Source organism: Chamaea fasciata, unplaced genomic scaffold (assembly GCF_029207755.1).
Source record: "Chamaea fasciata isolate MVZ Bird 193981 ecotype frontalis unplaced genomic scaffold, bChaFas1.0.hap1 SCAF_57, whole genome shotgun sequence".
Classification (NCBI taxonomy): Eukaryota; Metazoa; Chordata; class Aves; order Passeriformes; family Sylviidae; genus Chamaea; species Chamaea fasciata.
The window spans coordinates 84,198-92,415 of record NW_027094142.1 but is presented as its reverse complement, the minus strand read 5'-3'; the positions used below and the strand labels follow the sequence as shown (position 1 = coordinate 92,415).

The window sequence follows — 8,218 nt, the reverse complement described above, 5'->3', positions numbered from 1 at the left end:
ATTTTGGGCTTTCCCTGCTGACCCCCAAGAAAACACTGCATCTGACCTGAGGCCGTGGAAGGGGCTTCCAAAACTGAGTGACAGAACTGGGAATATGGCTGTGTAGGTTGATTATACGTGTGTGATATCACACGGGGGAAAACTTAGAATTTAAGGGTTGAGAGTGTTGTATCATGTTTGGGGCAAGACGGAGGGTTTAGGGCGTCGGCTGAGTCCTTCTTTTTCACCTTCTTCTTCATGGGTCTGCGTGGTGCTTTGCAATTGGGTAGAAAAATCCGCATTGCGGGCCACGGGTGGTTGGTTATTGGGTTAAAAGTAAAATTAATGTGGGTGTCATTTCACGATTGGACGGTTTGTTCCTAAAAGGCCTTGCAGAGAGAGAGGGACAAAGCCATTCTTCACTCTGTTAGCTCGAACTCACAGCTTGTGAGACTGGACTATAGACGAGAATTAATTAACACCTGAGTCCGAACACGAAACAACATCCCTCCAGCATTTAGTCCCGGCTCTAACAGGAAAAGAAGATGAGCAAAGCTCCAGAGCACCAAACCAGAGCAGGATTTTTCTGTCCCAGGGGCTGCTGGGCAGATTTGGGAGCGGATGGGTTTGGGAAGCACGGTGGGGACACAGGACGGGGGACACAGACACTCTCCAGGGCCTCGCTGAAGGGTCCCAAACCACGAGGGGTGGGATGAAAACCCAGGGACAGAGAGATTTTGTGCGGTTCTGACACTTGGCTGGCCCAGAGCCACTGGAGCGATGGCTCCATGGTTGGGAAGTTGTCGGGAACGGCTCCAGGGGTTTTGGAAAAGCAGGACAGACGAGGGAGTGGTGGAGTTGCCCTCTCTGTAAGACAAGAGCAGCCCTCAGCAATGTCTGAGCAGCGACAAGGGATGGTGGAAAAAAAGACTGTCCCTGACCCCTTGGAGATTCGGCCAGAGATCCCCTGTTGGGATCCTGGAGGCTGAAAATTCCAGGCTTTCTGAGCTGAGGGGTGTTGTCCCTCTCTCTCTGCAAGGCCTTTTAGGAACAAACCGTCCAATCGTGAAATGACACCCACATTAATTTTACTTTTAACCCAATAACCAACCACCCGTGGCCCGCAATGCGGATTTTTCTACCCAATTGCAAAGCACCACGCAGACCCATGAAGAAGAAGGTGAAAAAGAAGGACTCAGCCGACGCCCTAAACCCTCCGTCTTGCCCCAAACATGATACAACACTCTCAACCCTTAAATTCTAAGTTTTCCCCCGTGTGATATCACACACGTATAATCAACCTACACAGCCATATTCCCAGTTCTGTCACTCAGTTTTGGAAGCCCCTTCCACGGCCTCAGGTCAGATGCAGTGTTTTCTTGGGGGTCAGCAGGGAAAGCCCAAAATTCTCGGGGTCCCAGCAGTGCTCTGCCTACAGGGGTGTGAGGAGAAATCTTTCGAGGAGATCCAAGCTGGGGATCAAAGGCTGCGGGTGAAAACCTGGTTTGGGTTGGGAAGCCCGTGGGAGGTTTTCCTGAGCCTCAGAGAAGGCCAGGTGTCCCTGATTTAGCTCCCAGGCGGATCCAGGCGCCTGTCGCGGCTTCCAAGAAGGAAAAAGGCGCAGAGAAGTGGTTCCTGGAAGCCATCGATGGCTGCGGGCCCTGTTTGCCATCCCAGGGCATTAGTGAAGGGCTCTGCTGCTCTCTGTCCCCAGGGACGCTGCGGATCCCGCAGAAATCTGTTGTGGCCCAGCTGGGAAAACACTTCAGGCCGCTGCCTTGGCTGCGGGCCCTGGAACTCACCCGAGGAACCGCAGTCCTGGGGAAGTCCCGGGCTCACGGAGGCATTCCCGGTGCCTCGGGGGTAAACAGGGCTTATCAGAGATGCTGGCAGGGCGCCCCCATCCCTCCTCCTCCTCCTCCTCCTCCTCCCCGGGCACCTCTGTTTGCCCAATTATCTCCCAGTGGCTGCCTGGGGACAAATGTCCCCTTGTCCACGTCCCTGGGGACGGGCACACCCTGCTGACGGTGGCCTGGGCGCGGGGCCAGGGCGTTGCAGAGACCCTCTGTGGGGACAAGGGCCTTGGGGAGCTGCGGGCATGTCCCAGGCAGGGCCAGGGCTGGGCTGGGAGCCGCGTTGGGCACGGGGTCCCTGGCAGCCTGCACGTGCAGCAGCCGTGCACAGCGGGGCCCAGGTGCTCGGGGTGGGCACGGTGGCTGCGGGGGGACAGGGTGAGGGTCAGGGCAGGGGACATTCCCCTCTGGACTCTGCTCCGGGGCCGGGAATTGAACCCACTCGGGATCTGCAGGCTGTTGTGGATGTGGGAACTGCCCCGGCTGAGCGATTCCCCAAACCCCTCAGCCTTGTCCGCAGGTGACCAACGTTGCCCAGTGCTCCCAGTGCCCCCAGTGACTGCGGGTCCCAGTCGCTCACCTGAGCACATCTCCCTCGTTCCCCGTGTTCTCCCACGTGTTGGGTTTGGGGCCGGGCTCAGCTCCGGGGTGTCCCACAGGGAACGCTCTGGGAGGGCAGGGACAGCGGGAGGTGGGGATGTGGCACTGGGGGCTGCTGGAGGATGGATTGTGTTGGAGTGGGGGTTGTCCCCACAGGGTCCCCAGCTGCCTTGGGACCCCTGCCTGCCCCCCTTGGCCCCCCGGGTGGCCGGGCCCTTCCAGGGGCAGCTGCCCCGTGCAGGAAGCTGGAGGGATGCCGGGGAGGGGGCTGGATCCGTGCCGCAGGTGGGATGGACTCTGGGCCAGGGCTGGGCTTGTGGCCAGGGCTGGGGGCTGTGCCAAGCCGGGCTTTGGCCTGGGGGCTCTCGGGGAGGGCGCAGGGAGGAGTCCCGGCAGGGATAAAGGCTCTCCTGCCCTGCTGCAGCCTCAGGCAGCGCTGCCCACTCCAAGAGGAAGATGAAGGTGGCTGTGCTCGGCGTGGCCCTGCTCTTCTCCATCCTGCTGTGCCCCCCGGCACAGGGCAAGGTGAGGCTCCAAGGCCGGACGCTGTCCCCACGTCCTGCCCTTTCTGGCCTCCCATCCCACCCTTCTTGGTCCCTTCCCAAATTTCCTCCCTGCCCCCTCCTCCGTGTCCTGCCCGGGGTCTCCAAACGCCCTCCCACCGGCCATTCCCGAGGCCTTTCCTTCCATGTCCCCCCTCGATCCTTTGCCTTTTTATCCCGGCCACCGCAGCGGGGTCCCCCTGTACGGTTCCCTGACCTGCCCCCCCCTCACAGACGCTCTCTCAGTCCTATCCCTTTTGTCCCCAGCCGTCCTCCTCCTCCTGTCCCCCCCGAGGCCCCTCCCTGGCACTGCCGTGTCCGTGCCCCGCAATTCCTTTCCCGTGCCCCGTTCCTCAGCCCGTGCTCCTTGCACAGCCCCAGCCCCGTCCCTCGGGCTCTCAGCTTTCCCCAGCTCCGTGTCTTTGCGTCTCCCCCGGCTCCCCCAGATCTCCCTGGAGGCCCTGGATTCCCATCCCTTTGCCCCCGCCCTGCTCCCGCACCCGTGTCCCCCCAGAGCCCCCCAAGGCCCCGTGCAGACCCGGCCTTTGTTCTCCTTCCCAGGCCCTCCTGGAAGGAACCCAAGATGATCTCCAGGAGGTGAGTGGGGCGCTGGGGTGGGAGGGCATCCCCTCTGGGGCTTGGGGGGCAGCTGTGTCCCCCCAGCCCTCGCTGGCCCCGGGGACATCGCGGTGACCAGCGGGGTCTCCCGCTCTCTCTGCAGCTGGATTTGAGCAATGTCGACATCGCGGAGCCGACCGTGGTGGGTACCGGGAGTTCCGCCGCGGCCGCACCCTCCCCTTGCGTGGCCGGCACGGCCCAGCCCGTCCCGGCGTGTCCCAGCACGGGCCAGCGCAGCCGTGCTGACGCCCCAGACACGTTCCCCCGCCGCGGGGATGCTCCCCGGGGATCCCCTCGCCCGGGGCCCCTGTGCGCGGCCATCCCTGTCCCCCAGCAGCCCCGCCTGGCCCGGGACACGGCCCCTGGCCCAGCTGTGCCCCTTGGCCGGGCCCCCCGTGCTTGTGGGCAGGGGCACAGCAGCCCCTGCGCCCCATTGCTCCCGCGGGCCCCTTCCCCACGGAGCCCCGTGCTTTCCCCTTTGCCCCCGGCCCGGCCCAGCACCCGCGGTGTGTCTCTAACGCTGCCCTTGTCCCCAGAGCCTGCTGGATGAAGACTTGCTGTCACTTCTGCGGCAGAAGCGCCTGGCTGCCTCTCTGAATGCCTAGGTGAGCAGTGGCTGCAGGGACGGGGCTGGGGACAAGGCCCCGCTCGTGTCCCGGGGGGAACAGGGGGTGACCTTCTGGCCTTTGTGCTTTAGGATTGGACGCTCTGCTGACATCCGTGTCCTGTCCTCCTCCGGCGGCAGGAGGAGATGATCATCGCCGGAGGATTCCCCGATCCCCTCTGAGCCCTGGGCCGTTTCCCTGCATAGTCAATAAACCCTTCCAGCAAAGCCGCCTTGTGTGTCTGTCCGTCCGTCTGTCTGTCTGCGCCTGTCCGTGTGTCTGGGTTTCCGCTCTCCCGGTGTTTGGGGCAGCTCGTCCTGGGTTCCGGTCGCTTCCTGCCGGGCTCTGCCGCCTCCACACCGTGCCCCACGTGCGGGTCGTTTGCTGTGGGTTGTGTGGGGTCCCTGGGGGCGGTTGGGGTGGGTGGGTGTGCAGGCGGAGCAAAGGGCAGATGGGGGCTGTGATCGCAACGGGGCTGCCGTGGGTCCAGTATAAAAACCGTTTACAAAACGCGTTTTATTTCCCGAGGAGTTTCTTTCTTCATCAAAAAAACCCCCGCCACGTTTTTTTAAATTTAAATAGATTTTATTTTTGTCCCCAATATTAATTGGTGTTGAAATTTGATTCCTGGTTTGGGTGGGGCTGCTGGGTCTACATGGCTCCGTGGCGGAATGGAACTTTGGGGTTTCTCTGGGTCTGGGGTGCAATGGGACCGTGGGGTTTCTCTTTCTTTTGAAAATTGAAAACAAATAGAAACAATTGAAATATTTGAAAAGAATCGAAAATAAAAAGCCAAAACTGTTGGTTTCTATTCCCAGGAAAAAGGAGAGTGTTACACGAGCTGGTCATTGGTTGGGTGTCGCCCTGATTCTTCAGCCTTCTGATGATGTTCGCATATTTCTAGTGGAGTCTCTCGCCAATGTAACATAAACAAGTCGATTGTTTTCATTCCAGTCGGTGACCTGACCACTGGGCTCACAAAGGTGTTCCTCTCATCTACCAGTCCTTGAGCAAACTCCAAATCCTATTTAAATCCCAAATCACAATAAACTTCCTCTTTCTCTGCTCACCTCTGAACCCGAGCGAGTGTGGTTCTTTCGTGTCCCTACCGGTGACAGCAGGGAGACAGGAGACGTGACTCGAGACCTCTGGATCGTGAGACAAACGGCACGTTTTATTTCTCAGAGCTCCCTTATGTAGGAAATCCCAAACTCCTGGTTCTGGACACTCCTTGGTCTGGGTCTCAGCCCTGCCCAGCTCCTTCACCAGGACTGCCTGAGGTGTCTGCCCCAGCCCTGCCATTCACCGAGGGACGTGCAGGACAAGCCAGGTCGGCCGAGTTGGCTCCGTTCCGATCAGACTCCGAATATCCATCTCTAAACCAGCTGCACGTTGCTACAGAGGGAAAAACGACCCGTGCGGCACATTCCCCACGGGAGAAATCCCCGCTGCCCCAGGGGGAATTGGCCGTGGCCGTAGGGACAGTGGTGCCGATGGGGTCCTGGGGGAGCAGGGGGAGGCTGAGGAGGAAGAAGTCGCCGGGGCGGTGCAGGTGGTGGCCGCAGGCTGTGGCGGGGATGACGAGGCCGTGGCCCGGGTGGGCGGCCAGGGAGATGCCCAGGAAGAGCCACGGGCGCAGGGGCTGCAGCTCTGGTGGGGCTGCAAAGGCCGGGAGGAGGAATTGGGCGCTGCAGCTGCTGTTGGACATCCCGAGCCTCTTGTCACAGGGATTGTTGGAGTCCGGGGCATTCCTTTGGGGTGCCCTCGGAGGCCACAGACCTCGGCGGAGAGGTTTGGGACACGAGCAAGAGGGTTTGGGATCTGTGCCGGAGGGTTTGGGATCCATAAAGGGAGGGTCTGGAATTTCTACAGGGGGGTTGTGGACCCTCCACAGAGCCCAGGAGGACACAGCCTTTGACTTGAGCCTGTGGGGAAAAAAAGCTTCTAACGCTGAGAGAAGAATTACAGGTCACCAAGGTGTGACAGACAGCGGTGTAGCGTGTCACAGGGTGGGGAAATTGTGTCGGTTTAGGATTCTTAGAACGTGGGAATGAATGGAGGATTTAGGGTGGTGCCCTGAGTCCTTCCTTCTTCTCCCCTCCTGGCCTCTATCTCCTGGTGACGGTGGCACAGAGGTGTTAAAGGAGATTGGGTCGGAGTAGAGATGACCCCTTTAGGATAGAAATTGTAAGATAAGAAAACGACAAACGACACGAGAACCCCAAAAAGAAAAACGAGACCGTGGAGACTCCGCTTCTTCCTCGCGTCTGGCAAAAAAGGCTCTCCCGAACCAGAAATCTCGGGGAAAGGAAACCGACCCCGAGAAGGGATGTGTGTGAAAACAGCGCTGAGAGGTGAGGCTGGACTTTTCAGAAAAAAAAAAAAACCACCGGTTCATTTTTTGGAGAACTGCCCCACCCTGGGTCTGTGGCCCGTGGGCAGCTCTGCCAGAAAAGACTCTCAAACGTTTCAGAAGGCGAAGGGCACAGAAAAAAAAAAATAATTATTCTTTAATTCTTGCTGCCTTCTATAAGGTGTCCAACACCAGCTGGACAAAGACTGGAGAAAGGACAGACGTTCACCGAGATTGTTTTGAGAAAAAAGCTTTCCTCGAGAAATTTTTCCCTTGGGGACAAAGATCAGCAGCTGCTAGCAGGCTGAAAAAATCCATCAAGCCCATAAAATAGACGTAATAAAATATATATTGCTTTTAGTTTTTAACGCAGTGGCCAACCACCCGCGGCAGGAAATGTGGATTTTTTCCGTCCGATTATAAAATACCGCCCAGAGCCAGGAGGGAGAAGGGGAAAAGAAGAACTCAGCCTATGACCTAAAAACTCCATGTTGCTTTAGAGTATATTACAATGATTTGTAGTATTTATAACATTATTTATATGATTATATAATATTATATATATATTATACTATGCTCTGCTATGCTATAATACAATATAATATGATATAATATAATATAAATGCAATATTATTTATATAAATTATCTATGATTCTAAAATCATTATATTATAAAATTATTATGTTGTATAATTATTATAAAATGTATTATTTTAGTAGTATATAATATATTATTAAGTAATAATAATAATATACGCTATGCTAGACTAAACGATATATTATATTGTATTATTTATAGATATAATTAAATAAACTTTCATAATATAATGATTATATTATATAATCATTATATTATATAATCATTATATTATATAATTATTAATATAAATATATTAGTATATGTTATATTATTATATACTATATTATATATGGTATATCATTATTGAAATATATAGTCTTTTATTTTTGAAATATAAATTATATCATATCATCATAGCATATAAAAATTATATTCAATATTTCATTATGTTTATTTTATATATGCACAATTCATGCTATTATTTGTATCTTATCAAATATTTATAATATTCCTATATTCTAAACCCTTACATTCCAAATTTTCCACCCTGTGACGTCACAGACTTATATTCAAATGCACACCCGTGTCTTTATGGGGTTGGGGGTTTCCTATGGGGCTGATGGGGCCGGTATGGGGTGGGGGTCCCTATAGGGTTTCCTAAAAAGGGTGTGGGGGGTCCCTATAGGGATTGGGGGTCCCTATGGTGTGTGGGGTCCCTATAGGGTTTCCTAAAAAGGGTGTGGGGGTCCCTATAGGGGTGGGGGGTCCCTATGGTGTGTGGGGTCCCTATAGGGTTCCTATAAAGGGTGGGGGGGGTCCCTATAGGGGTGGGGGGTCCCTATGGTGCGTGGGGTCCCTATAGGGGTTCCTATAAAGGGTGTGGGGGGTCCCTATAGGGATTGGGGGTCCCTATGGTGTGTGGGGTCCCTATAGGGTTTCCTATAAAGGGTGGGGGGTCCCTATAGGGGTGGGGGGTCCCTATGGTGCGTGGGGTCCCTATAGGGGTTCCTATAAAGGGTGTGGGGGTCCCTATAGGGGTGGGGGGTCCCTTATGGGGTGGGGGGTCCCTATAGGGTTTCCTATAAAGG

At 55.4% G+C, this 8,218-nt stretch overlaps 1 long non-coding RNA gene across 1 annotated transcript; it reads left to right on the top strand.

Moving 5' to 3' along the window:
• Window positions 1–2,846: 2,846 nt before the first annotated feature.
• Window positions 2,847–5,274, top strand: LOC136304210 (uncharacterized). The gene is made up of 6 exons (XR_010724422.1): window positions 2,847–2,957; window positions 3,536–3,571; window positions 3,696–3,734; window positions 4,129–4,197; window positions 4,290–4,567; window positions 5,016–5,274. It is a non-coding gene; the product is annotated as an uncharacterized lncRNA (long non-coding RNA).
• Window positions 5,275–8,218: the final 2,944 nt, after the last annotated feature.